The 17,307-nt window shown below is 47.0% G+C and overlaps 1 long non-coding RNA gene across 1 annotated transcript in view; it reads right to left on the bottom strand.

Moving 5' to 3' along the window:
- Positions 1-646: 646 nt before the first annotated feature.
- The window catches only part of LOC127008926 (uncharacterized), a 35,155-nt gene continuing 18,494 nt past the window's right edge, over positions 647-17,307 (bottom strand). The window contains exon 3 of the long non-coding RNA XR_007761463.1: positions 647-3,198. This is a non-coding gene — a long non-coding RNA (uncharacterized LOC127008926). The remainder of the gene's footprint in view (positions 3,199-17,307) is intronic.

Genomic DNA, 17,307 nt, shown 5'->3' with positions numbered 1-17,307 from the left:
CTCATCTACAAGAAGTAATAAGCACCAGCAAATTCAAGTCGTTGTAATAAAGCCAAAAAAACATATTCGATCACTGACCTTTTATTACACAACACACGGGCGAGTTTGAGGCACATTCGGGGTTCTTTTAAGCTTGAGAACGAGTACCTGGGGAGGGTGAGGAAGGAAGGGTGAGGGGGAGAGGAAGGGAAGAAAGATAGGGGAGAGGCAGGAGAGGGTTGGTGGGAAGAAGGGATAGGGAGAGTAGGGTGAGAGAGGGAGAGGAAGGGAGGAAAGATAGGGGAGAGGCAGGAGGGGGTTGGTGGGAAGAAGGGATAGGGAGAATAGGGTGAGAGAGGTAGAGGGAGAGAAGGAGAGAGAGAGGGAGAGCGAGAGAGCTGGTGGGAGGCCTCGAGGGAGATCTGGCCCCAGGGTTGCCTCTCAGTAGCGACATCTGGCAATAGAAACTCCAATTTCCGTCCATCATACAAGTCGTCGAGCACCCGAGGCGATATTGTGGTCACCTGTCATCCCGGGTTTCCATCCCCGTAGGACCCAGGAGAAAGGAGAACGGCGAAGGGAGGAGGAGGCCCAAATTACTCCCATTAAGTCAGCCGAGAGGGATTTTAAACTTGGAGCACAAAGGGTTGAATCATGTACAGAGGGATATTCTTAAGTCATGTTTTATTAGGCAATCATACAAAGCCAAGAATATACTGGCGACGTGAAAGGTATTCTGGCCTCACTGTAGCGTGCCGGGTCGTCAGGCCATCCAGAAAAAAAAAGTTGTGGTGTGTCATGCTTTAGTGAGGGAGCGACGTGTCCTGATGGCACGTCGTTACACAACCACATCCATGTAGAGGTCGCCGTCGCCCCCTCATGACCCCGGACATTCTCATGATCTCAACTTTCTGTAATGACCTCTGCGATGCTATTTTAGTCCATCATAAAAAAAAAACCACTGATAAGTTAGTGGTTTGGCAGCGTTGAAACACTTGTGTCAGCCACTCAGCACGCCACCAATCACTGCTATCACAAGTCGTCTCAGGCAGGATTTTGTCACTGATTGCGACAACAGGAAGACACTTTAAGAACTTTATTGCAAGGAAGGAAATATAAATTATAGGCTGAAAAAAAACTTTCTCCCGACTGTTGCGTGTTACGGTTCATCGAGTCTTCTGTGAATAAGATAAAAGGAGCAAGGAATCAATGCCTCGGACGTGGCTCAGGGCTCGTACAAAAGCGCATCATACTTTTAGAGGTTACATTAAGCATATCAGAAGTATTAAAATATTAACATCACACAACGGAATGTAAAAAGAAATCACTTTTAAACATTAACACACTCAATGAATACAACATTTTTTACTTATCGGGTATGTAGGTAATACTAACAAAAACAACAGTTGCAATAACTGTAATCTATTAAACAATATTATAGTAAAAAAATACATCAACTAACCTACGGGGCGTTGTGAATTTATCGACGCACCTGACGATGCTGAGGCAGTAAAATCTTTTCTACCACAAAGGTGTGCATTAAACTTTTTGGGGCACCTTTTTTCCCGACACAAACATCCCACGTTCCAATTTCTGCAACGTTCAGGTTCGTTACAAAATGTCGCCCGTGGCCGTCCACACCCCGCCTTATAAACACAGGCAACATTTAATCCAGATTATAGCTGTGCCATTTTATATTTACCTACATAGTATAATAAATAAATTACAGGTAATTATCCAATTACTTTTATAATTATTATCCGAATAATTCGTTAATAGAGGAATGTCTTAAGGGAGCTGGAGGTTCCCTTCCTGCTCCCTTACTGCACTAGACTAAAAGAATAGTACACTGCGTGCCTACGCTACAATACCTTGGGTCCTCCCCCCCCCCCCTCCTTAAAGATTTATGTTCCTTAATCAATTACACGCCAGAAGTCCGCCTCGTAAACATAACCAGAATTATTGACCATGAAACACAAGCCGTATGGATCCAGGCAACGTTTGGCAGATCTGCATGTCTGGGCCGAGTAAATCTTTTATATTTATTCACAGCGAATACCTGGGACTGGCCCGGCGTACGCGCCGCCACCCCGGCATTAAAAGAAAAATTTGGTATTGACCAGAGCGGCGGACACGCACCATTATTTACTGAAGATTGGGACGCGTGAGCAATATATGTGTGACTGTCGATTAGTATTTTCGTGATCCTGTACCTGTGCCATAAAGTGTCGCGCACCTGCACCTGACAATACGGCAGAGGGATGAGCTCGGGGCGGCGGGCGGGGCTCAGCGGCCAGGCGTTTGAATCACAAAATGTCGGTTGTATAAATGGAAAATATTTTACTACTAAGCTGGTATATATTGCATGTCAAATCATTTGTATATTTAATATTTCAAGATCTTGCTTTTGATTAACTTCATTCAATATTCTGTGTTGTCTGCTGCTTCAACTGAACAAAGAGGATTAGATATATTCAAAATTTAATAAAAAGAACGTCCCATACTTTTGATGGGAATATTTGAAAAGTTCATACTTTAGCCTTGGCAAATATTAAATATCATAAATGTGTTTTGCTGTTGCTACAATTTTGCCGAGTAAACAAAATATAACTTTGGTTACAAAAGTTTGTAATCAATATGAATCGTGTCACCCCTGTCCTCCCTTGGCCCAGGACGCTGTGAAGACACGCTGTAGTGGCTCTAAGTTCATGTCCAAGGATAAAGGGAGATGGATGAGGTGTATTGGTATCCTTACCCTTCCCTGCCCCTCACACCGTACAGCTGCCTCGAGGCGGGGGAGGGGAACATTAACGTCACGAGAAGGTATTTATACGTCTAATCACAGGTCGAGATGTCAAGGCACACACCAGACGGGGACAGCCACAGTCCTCTCGTTCGCCCTTCGCCTAACTCAAATGGCGAGCATCTTTAACTGGTCCGCGAGAGGAGGAAAGTTAATTCCTTGTAAATATCCTCATCTGTCTGTGGTTGGCCGGCTAAGAGGGCGATTTTATTGACTTATCTCGCTCCGTATCTGGGCCGGAGCCTCCCCAGTGTTGACTCTGCGGGGGTGCTGCGACGCTTGAGTGGAGGGAGGTAGAATTTGGGAGGAGCCGGGAGGACGAGCAGCGGGGGGACGATGGTGCGAGGAGAGGCGGCTGAAGGGAAGACTGCGAGGCGGTCTTCCTCCATAGTCACTGCTCCGTCCCTGCCGTCACCCTGTCAGGAGAAGAAGTTGCGTTGAAAAAGAGGAAAGTGCGAGTAAAAGTACATTCAATAGATATAATACATGAAAATACTCTAGGTTGTCACATTTGGTTGTCCCTCCGTTTGAATGAAGACAATTTTGCGGCTTTTTTTTCCCCCTTCGGCAAGTCTCGAGTTTATTGGGTTTTATCTTATTCTGGCTCGCCCCGTTGATGCCGCTGATCCTCGCCGTGGTCGCCGTGGCGTCCTGAGCTGACCTTGAGCGGGAATAGCAGACACGCTCCCCCAGGTACACACACACACACACACACACACACACACACACACACAACCTCCCACCCCCCTACACATGCACACAACCCTCCTCCACACACACACATACACACATTCACACACACACAATAACGTACATGCATACCGAACACTCACTCAAGCAATCGTTATCATGTCGGATATACGCAAATAAAACGAATACTTTTTTTAACCCTTGGCATGCACGAACTCCTTACAAACTCCTTCCTTCTATTGATCCTTTTGACATTTTTTTTATTCCATCACAAAACTGTACATACCGCAAAAAGAGAAAAAAAAGAAAGAAAAAAAAGAGCATTGAGCTGTTTTACTTCACACAATGCTGTCATCCTGTGTTTGTGTGTGTGTGTGTGGGATTGTCTGTGAGTGTGTGTGTGGGATTGTCTGTGTGTGTGTGTGTGTGTGTGTGTGTGTGTGTGTGTGTGTGTGTGTGGCGCCCTCTATATTTCTCTACTTCACTGGCCACAACAACGAGATTATATTACCCAATGCACGCCGCCCCGACCCCATTTGCCTGCCAGGATGAAGAACTATTGCCGCCACCCATTCATGCCGCCCATTTCCTCACCCCACTCCACCCCCCTCACCCCCTCACTCCCCTTTCCCTTCCACCTAACCCTCCCCACCTTCCCTTCATCCTCCCTTCCTCCTCTCTGTAAAGTCCTCGCGCATCCCTCCGCGTTTCTTTACCTCCCTCATTTTCTCTATTTCTTTCTTACCTTAATTCTTCACTACCTTATCTCTCCCTCTCTTTCTCTTTTTACTTTCTCTTCCTCCTCAACCCCCCCCCCTCCACTCCCCTCTATCCTTTCCTCCCTTTGACATCCATACATCCTTCTCTCACCACAAGGACGACCACTGGTGTCTCCATCACCTCTCTCTTTTCTTATTTATTACTCTCTCTCTCTCTCTCTCTCTCTCTCTCTCTCTCTCTCTCTCTCTCTCTCTCTCTCTCTCTCTCTCTCTCTCTCTCTCTCTCTCTCTCTCTCTCTCTCTCTCTCATTTTCCATGGTCCCCGCTCTATCTACGCATTTCTTTGCTTCCCTTGTTCTTTTTTCTCCTTTTCTTTCCGCCTTTTTGCCGCCGCCCTCGCCGTGTCCTCCTCACTTAGGGTCATCAACCGAAGCCTCTCTCATATAAAATAAGTCGCTTCCTCACACAGCGTGCCGCCATACAGCCAGGCACAGGTAATTAGGGTCTGCCTGACATCCCGCGGCTTCACACTGAGAATTCCTCCCCCCTCGACACACACGCCTGCAGGGGGGTACTGGAGGTGGGGCATTTACCTTGATAACCCTACCTGTTGGCAGCAAGTTATGGGCTCTAATGGGTGCTTTACCTGAGGTCTGCTCCTGCAAGTGATTATAGTGTGCAGTTGGTCTATACAAGCTGCTCGTCGTGGCCCGGAGAATGAGGAGTGAGGCTGAGAGGAGGCAGGAAGGGTGGGGAGGAAGAGCACGAAGAAGGAGGAGCAAGACGCAGAACAAGTTGTAAGACGAGGAGGTAGAGAGAAGGGTAGATGGAGGACGTGGGTGGATAGATGGAGAGGAGTGCAGGCAGAGAGTATGGACGAAGAAAAGGGAAAACGAGAGAGTGAATGAATTGGGGAAGAGGGCTGGAACAGGAAAAGCAAATGAAAAGAAGGACAAGGAGGAGGAAGAGAAGGAGAGAAAGAGAGAAGTGCAGGCAGAGGATGGACGAAGGAAAGGGAAAACCAAAGATTGAATGAATAGGGGAAGAGTGCGAGAACAGGAAAAACAAATGAAAAGAAGGCCGAGGAGGAGGAAGAGAAGGAAACATGGAGGAGGAGGGCGAGGGAGAGGAGGAGAAAGGAGGAGGTTTAGAAAGAAAGAACATGGCCGCTCTCGAGAGACTAGAGTAAAAAATGTTGTTTTGGGAGGACAAGTTCAAACAGCCGCAGAAGTTGCTGAAGCAGGGAAAGTGAATATGTGGCGCAATAACGACAAGTTTTCAGGTATTTGTTGCATTTCTACACGGAGCAGCGACATGAACACCCGGCCGGCGCGTGAGGGTTGGTCCGGCGGGGTTAAGGGGTTTCAAGATTTTGTTTTGCGGAGTCTCGAGCGGCGTTTTATGGATGAGCTTTTGTCGTGCGTGACTCAGTGGCGTGAGGGAATCTGCCTCGTGGCACGCGCGGCGCCGCTCCCCGATGAGTGAGTGCGAGGCTAATGGAGGCCCTAGACGGATGAGCGTGGAGGAACGGCAGGCCAAGTACAGGGTGACTGTGGCACGAAGCAGTGACACACACACACACACACACACACACACATCACGAGGAGGGAGCCGCCACTGAAGGAATGCCAAACGCTACGAGTTAAATATTATAGTAATCTCTGGTGAGCGAGCACAATGTCAGCAGAGACGGATGAATAATATAAGTTTGCGCTCCAACTACACTGATAATGATTACACGTTTTCTTTGTATATATTTGTTATAGGTAAAGAAACAGTTGAGCTGCCTATTATATTTTTGTTCTTGTATATCACAGAGTGTACTGAAGATCAAAATAACTTTGCGAAAGTACTGATCACCTTTTTGTCGAAAGAATTAACTCGATATCATCATCAATAAAAAACAGTATATTTTGTCATGTACATCAAATGCTTGAGTTCTGAGGCTGTTAGTTTTTGCTTGCTCTGTTTGTGTTTAGTGGGCAGCAGTTTCGGTTGCAAAATGATCGAGTAATTCATTGCAGGTTCTCCACAACACGGTCTCGATGTGACAAGAGAAAATTTGCAGTTTCTTGGGAAAGTTGCATTGGAGAGGACTTGCCGAGAGCAGTCCCTCTTCGTGAGCTTGGTCAGCCTGCCAGGCTGCCAGCCTGCCCCACCAGCCATCCAGGCAGCCCACCATCCTCTGGGGCCCTGCCAGTGGATGCTGAGGAGGCAAAAACTAAGTGTAGCCTCTCCGTGAGGCAGACTCGGCCATCGAGGAGCCCCTTATCCAGGCAGGCCGACAGCGTCCCAAACTGCCGTGAGGGATTCATGGAAGGCGGCCAGACACAGCAGAGTAACGCCCTTACTTCTGAAATGATAATCTAGGCGGGGCCTGTGAGTGACCAGGAGATTATCATACTTAATATAATTTCTGGAAATATTGCTCGCATTTTTCTTTTTAGTTTTACTGGAGCAAAGCTTGTAATCTGGCCCTTTCATTGCGTGTTATATGCCAGTTTCTTCCGTTCGTATTTCCTTCCTTTCCGTCCATGTCAGTATCTGTTCGTCCTCGCACAAGACATCTCCAGTCGCCTTACAGTCCCCTCGCGCTGTCCCTCAGCAAGCAGTGAACAAGTGTCCGATCACTTGAGAGACGCATGGCCGACAGACTCCCCGCTGATGATCCTGTGAGGGGCAGCTGATGGTGTGCACCGCGGAGGAAGAGACTGGAAGAAGGGAGGGATGAGATAATTTCTCCTCCTTGCCCTCACATGCTTCGGGAGAAGAGACGGCGGAAAGAGAAGTTGCCTTGACTCCCTCCCCTCGTCGTGTTCTCACAGCACAGAGACTCTTTCCTCGGTAGATTATACACAAAAGCCGTTGTGGCCGGGCAATAACGCGTAGTTGGACAAAATGGCAGATATTTAGATGACAGCGTTGTCCTTGTGGGGAGGCCGCCGGGGGGCACGGATGGCCGCGGCCATAACTCCCGGAAAGTGGCCGAGGAGGACCTACGGACCCGGCGGAGTGGTCAGAAAAACTCCGCCTGAACAATGGACGATCTCAGTTAATTGGAAACAGAAGCACAAGTATTCCTTGGTAATGGCCGCTACAGCACGGGGAAATTAGTCTCAGTAAGGAATGGGCGCCGTGGTCCCTTCACACACGCGGCCGGGCATGATGGCTCGGTCTCCGTAGGTCGTGATAAGCAGATAATATTAAGAAACCTTCGAGAGAAGCTTGGGATAATTGTACCGAAATAATCTTATGTACTATGGAGGGTGGTGAGTTACGACGCAGAAAATCTGAATTATATGACTAATTCTTAAGCAAAAAGGTAATTGGAGAAGGTCTGTTTTGAGACTTGGATAAATAATAAGTTTGCGTCTGACTTACGAGTAATAATGATCAGGCGCACCGTGAGCTCGGTTACGAATTCGCTGCGAGACTGAACCTGTCTAAAAAAAATTTCAAAACTGAAATTATTATCTGATCACAAAAACCTGAAAAACAAGTAAGTAACTACCTGCTTACACTCACTGCATTTTTGAGAGTAAGATAAAAGTAATGTAGGAGGCTGTATTGAAGGATGTTTGGGGCACAGAGACAGCTGCTAAACGAGTATAAAGAGAAAACAGATGAGATCTAGATAACACTGTTGTTTATATTCATGCTAAACCTCTAATTTTTGCCATCCGTCTCGCCGCTATCTCCGTGCATCGCGGGACGTTAGCCGCGAGGTGTCGCCGCAAACTCTAGAATTTACTTTATGTTGGAGCCGCCACTTTAGATCATTTGAATATACATACATGCATATTCAGTGGATTAGTTCTTCGCCTCTCAGAGTTTACTTTTTGATATTGTTAAGAGGTATTTAATGATGCAAACAAGTGTACAGCACCAAGCAAGATCAGAAGAAAGGACACTCGGCCGGTGCAAGTGTGTGCAGACAAGTGGTGAAGTACATGAGGGCAAATATTATATAATTGGATAGGTCTACAAACACTTAAATATTCGCCAAAGTAAGGCCGTGTGTCGGCGTGTGTGCGGCCGTGGGGAGGTGCACACAAAAGAATAGACCACATGTAAACACACCCAAATATTCAAATATTTACAGAAAAAAATTCAGGGAACATCCTCCCCGCAGAATCTCATATTTATTCCCTCAACATTTTCCAGCAAAAAGTGCGCTATTCCCATATCAAATAAACCTTCGCTCCGGCGAAAACTTTCATAAAACAATTCCTCGAGCGGGTGTTTACACCATTTTGGAAATTGTATTCGCATTCCCTGGGCCGTACTTGTCGGGGGTTCCTCACAACGTAATGGTCCACTTAAGTTAGATATTCAGTCTCGCTCAGCCTGCTTTATGGAATACAACGTCACTTTCAGGCAAGATAAAATAACTTGCAAATGTTCCAGCGGGGTCAGCCATTATATTTCAGAAGGGGAAGGGGCACGAGGGGAAATGGAGTGTTGGAGGGGAAGGTTGGGGGCGGGGGGCGCGCAGAGCTGGTGGCGGCGTAGGGGGAGTGGGAGGGGTGAAGTGAGGAAAGGGAGAAGCGTGGGTAAGGGAGGGATATTTGGACGAGGGTAACGGGTAGGAAAGAACCGGCGCTTGTAGAGCAGGGAAAGGAAGAGCCGGCAAGAGTGGCGGTAGAGAGAAAGAGCGCAGGGGAGAGGAATAGGAAGAGGAGGAAGGGAAGGAGGAAGGGAAGGTGAGGAAGAGTTGAATGTTGGGCGTAGTACAAGACTGTTTTCTGCTGTGTTTGTTTTGGTGGTGTTGAAGAGCGATGTTTTTATATTTTTCTTTATTCTAATTTTTCTTTCCTTTCCAGTCGCTGCACATCGCTCTGCAGTTTCACTATGAAGGGATGGAGAACAGCGGTTAAGATATAATCAGTTTTCCACAAGAGCAAACAAAAATATTACATGTATTAATATTGACTTTTCTGCAAACTTCATATCCACATTCTTGCTGGTAATCCCTCTTCCTATTATCCTTCCTTTTCTTTTTTGCCCTTATCCTAATCCTTATCCTCCTCCTCCATCCATCTCTTCCCACCCATCCATTTCCCTTTCCTTCCCCTTTCCACTCTTATCCTAATTTTTATCCTCCTCCGCCTCCTTCCACCTCTTCCCACCTATCCATTTCCCTTTCCTTCTCCTTCCTACTCTTATCCTAATCCTTATCCTCCTTCTCCGCCATCCATTTCTTCCCACCTATCCATTTCCCTTTCCTTCTCCTTCCGACTCATATCCTAATCCTCATCCTCCTTCTCCTCCTTCCACCTCTTCCCTCTTCCACATTTCCACCCACCACGAATAAAATTTTAAAAAAGAAAAAAATACTACCACGTGAACGTTTCCTCGCGTTGCAATGCCAGACCGAACAAATACATTAGCGTAATTACCATACATTCCCCCTCGCCTGGCACTCCCCCTCCCTCGCAAATTTACCTTATAAAGACATAAACATATTAACGATACACCCGACTCTCCACCATTTTTTTCCCCCCGACTTCTTTAATATCGCTCCACCTTTTTTTTCCCCTTCTTTATATTCCACCTCTTCCCCCCCTGACCAAGAGCGTGGCACAATGCAAACTGCCGCCGACAATTAACAAACGAAATTAACATGTTGGTGCCGCGGCGTCTTCACTTCTCCTCCGCTGCATGATCAAGGAGGGACTTAATCAGCCTGCAAACCTCATAACAGCGAGCTAAGTCGTTACGGCCATTCCTATCTCATCTGCGTTTTCCAAGGAGAGTCTTAGTGCGAGGGAGGCAAGGAAGGAGGGAGGGACAGAGGGGATTGGAGAGGAAAGAAGGAGCAGGCAGGCAGGGAGGGTAAGGAGAGAGAGGAGCAGAGAGAGAGGGAGTAAAGGAAATGGAAAGGAGGAAGAGGAGGATGAGAAAGTAAGGTAAGGAATAAAATTGAGGATGGCGGCGCTTGAAATATGTGAAAGCTGGGAAAGGGAAAGTTCCAATGAAAAAGCAAGTGAACAGATTGAGGAGGCAAGAACAGGGGCGTAGGAAGGAGGAAGAGATAGAAGAAAGAAAATGAAAGCAAGAGGGAATAGATATAATCACACGAGAAAGCTAAGAAAAAGATAAAAGACTAACGATAAAGGGAAGGGGAAGGGAAGAAGTCTCACATATATATAGAAAATGAGGAGTGAAGGTACGAGGCTGAGGAGAAGCAAGGATGAGTCTACTTGTGCAATTACAGAGGAGAGAGAAGAGGGATAATGGGGGGGAGGAAGAGAGGGAGGGACCGGTTAGGGGTGAGAGGGAGGGGCTTGGAGAGAGAGAGAGGAGGGGCCTGGAGGCGAAGGTGAAGTTTTGGAGAGCGGGTAAGGAGAGGCAAGGAGGAAAGGGGGAGAGTGGGGAGGACGAGAAGGGTTGGAGTGAAGGGGGGTATGGGGGATGGATGAGGGTGGAGGGTGGAGTGGTGGGGAGTCATGGAGGGGGGTGGGGAGTGTGTGTGGTGGAGTAGGGGGAGTAAGGAGCTGCAGGTTTACGGGGGCAACAATTTGGGAGTGATCCACGTTGTTTGATAAGCTGCGCCACACGAGGCTCCTCAAAGTGGACTCGTGTTGGTGTAATATTACTGCCTCCTCCTCCTCCTCCTCACTCTTCCTCCTCTCTTCTCCATCTCCTCCATCTTCACTCGCTGATTCTCTCCCTCCTTCTGCTTCTCACTCTTCTTGTATATACTCATTCTCATACTCTCTCTCTCTCTCTCTCTCTCTCTCTCTCTCTCTCTCTCTCTCTCTCTCTCTCTCTCTCTCTCTCTCTCTCTCTCTCTCTCTCTCTCTCTCTCTCTCTCTCTCTCTCTCTCTCTCTCTCTCTCTCTCTCTCTCTCTCTCTCTCTCTCTCTCTCTCTCTCTCTCTCTCTCTCTCTCTCTCTCTCTCGCACTAGCCTACCACTATCGGTTATTTAACTTCCTATCCTTCCATTCCATTAATTTCTGAGGATTTACGTTGATGCTTTAAGACGTGGCTATTATACCGGTGATTAACGGGCCGATTAATCCACGTTAGAGTAATTGTGAATGCAGTGGAAGGCAGACAGCACATCCCGATCTTGCCAGCAGCGGCCTTATCTTATTCAGTCTCCATAAAGCAAAGAAACAAACAAATAATGCCGATGAGAAAGACGAGAGAATAGTATAAGTTATTATTTACTCTTTCTTCGTCTTCTTTTTTTTTCTTCTTTTCCGTCTCTTCCTTCCTTCCTTCCTCCCTTCGCACCATCTCAAGCCCCCCCGAAGATGGCTTATCACTGACGCCACACGCTAATAAGTTCCTCAAGGGCTGGACGTGTTCCACAAGCGTTATAAAAAGAAATCGTGCGAGGCGAGGAATGCCACCGCTGCGTGTGCTTGGAACGACCCAACCAACGACCCCGGAACCTTAACTCATGCCGAAGTCGAGTTTCTGACGGCTCGTAAGTGAGTGGGGGCTAAAGATCGCCGCTAAGGAGCCATGATAACACCGGACACTGATTCCCGATGGATCCCCCGACGAGGGACCCTCCGACGGAAGCTTGACACTCCTAATTAGATGATTTAAGCCCCACAACGCTTGGGCAGAATGGGCCGGATTGCGATTTTTTTGCACGATTAGGGTGTCGTAAATCCTCCTGATATAGAGCAGCGATGGAGGTTTTAGAAGGTAATGATGAGTTGGTACCAGAAGGCGGGGAAACAATCTCTGCTCTTTTTTGCAGGGGAGTAACTTAAGAGGAATGGTCGTGAGCCCTGGGTAATAACATGCCAACAGCAAGAGGGCGCGGCGAACCTCGGAAAGGGGGAGGAGATGGCGGAGGGGCGGACGACGAGACGAGACGAGGAGGGTTGGAGAGATGAGGGACGGAATGGAGGGAAGCCACCGACCCGCCCTGCCTTACGACCACCTCGCGCAAAATATATTGACATGAAATCAACTGCGTTAAATTACTAATCGTACTTAATATCGAAACTAACATTCTGGCCGCTCCGCCGAGAATTTGGGCGTCGGGAACGAGCACGCAAATCTTACTTGATGGAACGCGACTAAAGCTATTCTGCAATTACTCTTTCTCCTTACTCAGACGTGGCGCCTTTAAAGCCAAAAACTCACCCGCCTCTAATATTCCCGCGAGTAATTGGTCATTCCGTGGTCGTTGGCGTGGTCCTTATTGGCTGTTAAGTAGTCGGTAATGAGCCTTTAGTGGACCAAGATGGCGATTCTTGTCGAAAATGACGCGTCTCCCGACACTGAAGTCTGACGGGTAATGTTGACGGGTTGACCTTAACTGTCTTGTATGCACTTGCGGCTCCTTTTTTTCATCCTCCCTCTCTCTTCTCTCCTCCATCTCCCCCTCCTCTCCCTCCTCCGTCTCTTCCTTCTCCCTCCTCCTCCTCCTCCCCCCTTTTTTCTTGACCCTTTTTTTCTGTCTCTTTCGTTCGTCTCGCGTCGGAGCGCCATGCCGCCTCGTCCTGTTTTTCTTGCTCTTCGCTGCGGAATTTACTGCACTTTGAGACTCCATATTTTCACCCTCTTGTTACCGATGCGCCGTAAGCCTTCCTTTTATCGTGCCGGTATTTACATCCTCCGCCGCACGGCCAGATAAGCTAACGAAACGACGAAACATCCTGCAAAGCGTCGCCTCTATACTCCCTCAATCCTCCTCAGGCCGCGCATTAAAAAGCAAAAAAGAAAAGTCCGCATAAAAAGAAATCATTGCCTCGCTAATTCCAGAGGCAAGGGTGAGAGAAAAGGCTTTTGTGTGTGCGTCGGAATGAGTGCAGTTTTCCCCCTTTTTGATAATTTTGGAGCCTTTTTTGCCGCAACCGCAGCGATCATTAAACGAACAGGAAGCTCGCAAAGGGGAATTTATGTGTCGGTATGAATCTGTGTTCGGCCATATGAGGCTTGGAACCGTTTTCCGCGATGATAACTCAGGTTTGAACCATTTGCCGCGAAATACTCCCTCTGTCAACTCCCTTTCTTGTTTGTGTGTTTGGCCTTCAGCGAGAGAGAGAGAGGAAAAGAGGAAGAGAGAGAGAGCAGGAGAGAGAGTAAAAAAAAATATCCCCAGACTTTATTTCCGTTATTTCTCTTATTTTTTCCTTCTGCAAGTGCCCATTTCGGCCTCTTTTCCTAACTCTAATGACTCATACTTTCCTGTTCTTTTCGCGGACTCACTCACCCTTCCCATCACCGTTTCCTACATTTCCCTTTGTACCATTATGGAACAAATATAATAGTGTCGCATTTCATTCCGGCCTTTTTGTCATTTTCTTTACTCCGTCCCTCCGCTTTTTCATTCTTTATTTGCCCCTTCTTTCTTTCTTCTCCCGGTCCGTCGTTTCCAAGATTCAGTGGCCATTACGGGGATGGATAAACCCTTTCATTACCTCGCTCGTCTTCCACCTCACAGTAGATTCCCATTCCCCCATATTACTATTATTTCGCATAGTACTCACTCCCCGCTTCTGTTCCCTAGTTTCAACCGTGCATTCCCACTTCCCTCATTCCTATCCACTTCCCTAACCCATTCATGTATTTTTTACTTGAAATGGTCCCGCGCAGCCCATCTTCTCCCTTCTTCCTCCTACTCTTCCTACTCTTCCTTCTCCTGCTTCTGCTTCTCCTCCTCCTGCTTCTTGTCCGTCTGCCTCCATGTTATATACACCTGCACCAGCCCAGCTCCTCTCCTGCTCTTCCTCTTTCTCTCCTCCTCTCTTCCTCTTCCTCTCTCTCCTTCTTCTCCGTCTGCCTTCAAGTTCTCCACCTGCACCAGCCTAGCTCCTCTCTTGCTCTTCCTCCTCTTTCTCTCCCTCTCTCTTCCTCCTTCCCTCTCTCCTTCTCTCCTCTCCCTACCCTCGTCCCAATTCCCACATCTCAAACCTATTATCCCCTCTTTCAAACCTCAATACCTGCAGGCCTTTGAGGAGGTATCCCATTCTCTCTATACTTCTTCTCCTTAATATCCCGAATTGCCAGCGGATAAATATGGGGCCTAAAGGATGCCTCATGCCAGACTATGGATGCCCCTCCTCCTTCACGGCCACCTGGAGAAGGAGGAGAGGAGAGAGGAGAAGAGCAGGGAGGGCAGGAGAAGGAGGGGATAAAAAGGTGGAGTGTTGGCGAGACCCTCTTAGTTCTTTCAAGGAGAGAGGGAGAAGGAGTGAGACAGGGCGAGAAGGAGAGGGAAGGCGAGGGAGAAGACCACGTAAGCGCCGTGTTCAGTAGGAGGTGATGCCCCTCGCCGCCCCCGCTGAGGGCCGGGCTGTGCATTGTCAGGGTGTGGGGCGGCGATGTCTTGATCCCCGTGTGGAGGACTGGTGTGTTGCGCCGCGGCCACTGACGGACGGCGGGATTACTTGTATTTAATCTCTCGGGTTTTTGTGGTGCTGGTCTCGGGTGTGAAGACTTAGGGAGGAGTTTATGTGACGGCTGAAGCACTGCAGCAGAAAACAGGAATGATGATGATGATGAGGATGAGGATATACATGGTACGAGAGCGATAACGAAGAAAATAGTAATGTCAGCTATGATAATAATAATAATAATAATAATAATAATAATAATAATAATAATAATAATAATAATAATAATAATAATAATAATAATAATAATAATAATAATAATAATAATAATAATAATAATAATAATAATAATAATAATAATAATAATAATAATAATAATAATAATAATAATAATAATAATATGTATGTATGTGTGTGTATGTGTGTGTGTGTGTGTGTGTGTGTGTGTGTGTGTGTGTGTGTGTGTGTGTGTGTGTGTGTGTGTGTGTGTGTGTGTGTGTGTGTGTGTGTGTATCATCATCATCATCATCATCGTCATAATCATCATAACTATTATTAATTCCAATAAAAACATGAGCACCCCAACAACCGCCACCAGCACCACCCGAGGAGGAGCAGCCGCACCACCACCTATGCACCGCCAAGGTTATTAATATGGCGAACCAGACTAACAGGTAACTCGGCCCAGCGGGACACAAAAACACTGCACCCTGCTACACACACACACACACACACACACACACACACACACACACACACACACACACACACACACACACACACACATGGTACTAAGCTGCCTAAAGTAATCGTGGAAACCGAGCATTTTCTTCTTCTCTCTTTTTCTCACAGACCAAAATATTCTTCCTCATTCTTATCTCCCTTAAAATATCCTTCCCAAATATTTTTTTGTAATATCTCAATTAAGGATAATTTTGTAAGCTCATTTTTCTTTTTTTCGCTCTTTCTTTCGATTTTTTTTCTCCCCTCTTCTTTGGTTTCTCTCCGCTACCTCGATATTCCTCCATCGTTCTTTCCTCCACACTCCATCTTCGCTGCCTTGGTTCCTTCCTTCTATCTCCCTCCCTCCATCATGCAGACGTATCACCTTCCTTCTCCCCCTCTCTCTATCCCTTCTTCTATTCTCCAACGTCCTTCTCTCTCCCTTGCATCTTCTCCCTGGTTCTCTCCTTTCCTTCCTCTCCCTCCATCACTCCAGCTTACGTTCGATATTATACTTTATCGTAATTCATCTTTTCTCTCCCCCTTGTGCATGTCTACCGGCCACTCCCTCATACCTTGTCCTCACACGCACCCCTCTCTCTCTCTCTTTTATTATTTACTTTTATTTTTAACTCTCTCTCTCTCTCTCTCTCTCTCTCTCTCTCTCTCTCTCTCTCTCTCTCTCTCTCTCTCTCTCTCTCTCTCTCTCTCTCTCTCTCTCTCTCTCTCTCTCTCTCTCTCTCTCTCTCTCTCTCTCTCTCTCTCTCTCTCTCTCTCTCTCTCTCTCTCTCTCTTTATTTCTCTCTCTCTTTTGTTCTCGCTCACTTTCATCCTCTTTGTCTGACTTATCTTTGTCTTTCTTTCCCCATCTCTCTTTTTATTCCATTGACCCTTCCATCTCCTTTCTTTCGTATTTGCCTCCATATAACTTGTTTTAATTAATTTTCTTTCCTCTGTGTTTCCCATTTTCTGTTCTTTCTTCCTTCGCTTTTAAGTTTTTAATAACATTTTTTTTGTTTCGTTTTTCTTTTACTTTTTCATGAATATATTTTTCGGGGGTGTTTCTTTCTTTTTTGTTTTCGTTTTCTTCTCTTTTTGTTTTTTCTTTTGTTTTCCATTCTTAAACTCGTGTGATCATTTTCCTTTCCATGTAATAGTTAAATTTTTCTCTCTCTCTCTCTCTCTCTCTCTCTCTCTCTCTCTCTCTCTCTCTCTCTCTCTCTCTCTCTCTCTCTCTCTCTCTCTCTCTCTCTCTCTCTCTCTCTCTCTCTCTCTCTCTCTCTCTCTCTCTCTATCTCTCTCTCTCTCTCTCTCTCTCTCTCTCTCTCTCTCTCTCTCTCTCTCTCTCTCTCTCTCTCTCTCTCTCTCTCTCTCGACGGTGTTATGGCAAGCGCCGGCGGGAATCGATTAGTGTATTATAAGGGCGTTTCTATGCGCGAGGTCACCTTCAGGAGGACACTTGGGTCTCCTGCGGTAGCTCCTTCGTCTCCTGGGTCAAGTTGTTTTCTGTTTGAAATTGCACACGGCGTCGCACCTCCGCTAAGAACAACATCCGCGTTACGTATGGTTATGAGAGCAAGGGTGGTGGTGGTGGTGGTGGTGATGGTGGTGGTAGTGAGAGCGAGGAAGAGGGTGGAAGCAAGGGGTGGTGTGTGTGTGTATGTGTGTGTGTGTGTTTCTAGGGGCCGCTGGATGTAAAGAACAGGACTGGAAATTGTGAAAGATATCGAAAAATGCTTAAATATTTGGAGGAAGAGAGAGAGAGAGAGAGAGAGAGAGAGAGAGAGAGAGAGAGAGAGAGAGAGAGAGAAAGGGAGAGAGAGCGGGAGGTGTAAGGCAAAGAGTAAAGGGATTGGACTGAATTGAAAGAGAGATGGAATGGCTGGATGGAAAAGAAAGGTGGTGACAGATGGAGGGGGAGGCTTAAGGCGGTGGAAGGTGAATGGAGGAAGGGGACAGTTGAAAAGGGAGGGGGGTAAGGGGGGAGAGAGACGGAGGACAGAGGGTCTAAAGTGAGAGAGAGAGAAAGATAGAGAGATAGAAGAGAGAAAGACATACCAAGACAAGCATACATACACACACACAA

Source organism: Eriocheir sinensis, chromosome 39 (assembly GCF_024679095.1).
Source record: "Eriocheir sinensis breed Jianghai 21 chromosome 39, ASM2467909v1, whole genome shotgun sequence".
NCBI lineage: Eukaryota > Metazoa > Arthropoda > Malacostraca > Decapoda > Varunidae > Eriocheir > Eriocheir sinensis.
This window is presented reverse-complemented; position numbering and strand designations above follow the sequence as displayed.